Source organism: Struthio camelus, chromosome 31 (assembly GCF_040807025.1).
Source record: "Struthio camelus isolate bStrCam1 chromosome 31, bStrCam1.hap1, whole genome shotgun sequence".
Taxonomy (NCBI): domain Eukaryota; kingdom Metazoa; phylum Chordata; class Aves; order Struthioniformes; family Struthionidae; genus Struthio; species Struthio camelus.
In genome coordinates this window covers 430,566-433,065 of record NC_090972.1, presented here as the reverse complement: position 1 = coordinate 433,065, position 2,500 = coordinate 430,566, and positions in this window count along the sequence as shown.

Genomic DNA, 2,500 nt, shown 5'->3' with positions numbered 1-2,500 from the left:
CCTGAGGGCCCCCATCCGCTCTGCCTCCCTCCTCACGCCGACGCCGGCTGCTGAGCAAGGGACAGCGGAGAGAGAGGGCACGCCTCACTGACCGTACAAGCACAGAGGGAAAAAAAAAGGGGGGGGGGGGGGAGAACAGACCCGAACGAGAGGGGCGGGGAGCCCTCGCTCCCGACCTGGGACAACCCCTTTCTCGCTTCGAGTCCGGCCCAGGCGCCCGGCTCGGCCTGGCCCAGCAGGGAGCGGCGCGCCAGCCGCGCCACCTGCCTCAGGGACCGGGGTGTGGGTCCCCGCGGAGCCCCGGCGTCGGAGCCCGGCCGCCGCTGGGAGCGGCGCCACCCGCTGCCCGCGCGCCCGCGACCCGCCAGCCGCACGCTTCCGAGCTCCTTCGCTCGCCTCACCGGCCTCCAGCTCCGCCGCCCCGGAGACGGCACCCAACACCCGCCTGCACACACGCAGCCTCCCGAGCGACGCCACGCACTCGCCCGTCCCTTCCGCGGGCAGACGCCTGGCGGCAGGCAGACGGGCGAGGCGGGACGGACGGGGAACGGCGCCCGCTCTCCCCGCCTCCACGCGGAGACCGGGAGGGGCCGCCCCCGCCCGCCCGCCCGCCGCCCGCCTGCCGCCCAGCGAAGCCGGGTCGGGCAGAGCGAGGCAGGCGCGCCGGATGGCGGAGTGCCGGGGCAGGGCGGGGGGGGGAGGGAAGGAAGGGTGCCGCCGACGGCCACGGCGGGAGACTGAGAGCACCGGCCAGGGAGGAGAAGGGATGCGCTGGGGCTCGGCGTCCGCACCACCCGCGGTGGGGGCTCGCCGTCCCGGCGGCGAGCACGCGCTCGCGCCGGGGTCGCGCGTTCGAGGCAGGCCGGCGCAAGCCGACCGCGCGGCGTCTCTCCGCCGAGACCAGACCGCGGAGAGAGGGGGCAGGGTACCCCTCTCCGTCCCGGCTGCCCGCGGGGCATGCACGGGCCGCGCCGGCGGGCATGGGGGGGTGCGGCGCCCGCGCGCGCCGACCCCCCGGCCCCTCCGGCAGCACGCCCGGCTGCCCCCCGGGTCGCATCGGGCCGCCCGAGTCTTTAAACCCCCGCCCGGCTCTCCGACCGAGAACCCTCGGGCCCGGAGCCCGGGGCCCATGGCCATCCCTACCCGGGGGGGCCGCTACCGGCGGCCGCGGTGGCCGGAGGCCCTCCTCCTTCCTCCCAGCGCGCCCCCCCCCCCCCCGCCGCCCCCCGCCACCCCCGGCCCGGCCGACTCGCAGCGCGGCCCCCACGGCACGGCGTGGGGCGGCTGGAGCGGTTGGGGGGGGGGGGGAAGGGAGGGGAGGAGGAAGCGTGGAAGGCCGGCAGGGCACGGCCGGTGCGGCACGCGCAGCGCAGCGCCCGGGAGGAGCACGCTGGCACACGGGACCACACGGGTGGGTCACCGAGGGGAGGCAGGAGAAGCGCGGACGCTAGGTACCTGGCCCTGGGGTGAGGGAAACGACCTGAAATCCCCGCGGGGGTGCCTCCCCCGCCGCCGCCCGCCGCCGGGCCACCGCCGCCTCGCGGCGACGGCGGCAGCCTCAGCGGCAGCGACGAGGCGGGGCGCGGAGGGGAACCCGGCACCCGCCAGCCGGCTCCAGCGCCCCTCGGCGGAGCGTCCACCCGCGGGGTGCGCCCGACACCCACCGCCACGACCTCGTCCTCCTCCCGGGGCCCGGGGTTTCCCTCAGTAACCCGGCGCCGGGTGGCAGCTGCGCCCGGGAGGAGAGCCGTGGTTTGGGCCGCCCGCTCGGGCACGACACGTCGCCTCGCGTGGCCTCGCGCGACGCCCCCGCTTGGGGTCCGCCGCGGCGCGGCGCCCGCCCCGCGCGCCGTCCCGGAACGCCTGTCCGCACCGCCTCTGCTAGACGGGCTGCTCCGCCGCAGCCCGCCCCGGGTCCGCCCCCCACAGCTTAGGAGTGGGGACCCGTGGGACCCGTCCCAACCCGGAATGCGATCTCGCTCGCGTCTCCACCCGCCGCTTCCTCCCGCGGGCACCGGGGGAGCAAGCCCCGCCGACCCTCCCACGCACTGCCGCCCGCTCTGCCGGGCCCTCCCCCGGGCCGGACCCTCCCCTGCCCCGGCGGCGGCGGATCACCGTCGGGCGAAGGGGCGGGGGCGGCGCTCGGAGACGGGCACCGGCGGCGGGCGCCAGCGGAGGCGAGAGGGCAGACGGGGACGGTCCCCCACCGGCGGCGGGGAATCGGCGGCGGGCTTTCGGCGAGCGAGCCCCCGCGCTAGCGGGCCTCGGGAGGGCCGTACACCCGCCGGCGGGCCGAGCCCCATGCTCGGCCCTGTGGCGCAGAGTGCGGGACAGGTGAACTCGGGTTCACGCACGGCAACCGGGACACGGCGGGCAGGGGACCACACCGGTGTTCAGTGCCGTCGGCATCGGCAACGAGGCGCGGTGGCCCGGCAGCGGCCCGGCGGTGGGCCGGCGCAGGTTTTGGAATGCCACGGTGGGCCGAAACCCCTCTTCCTCA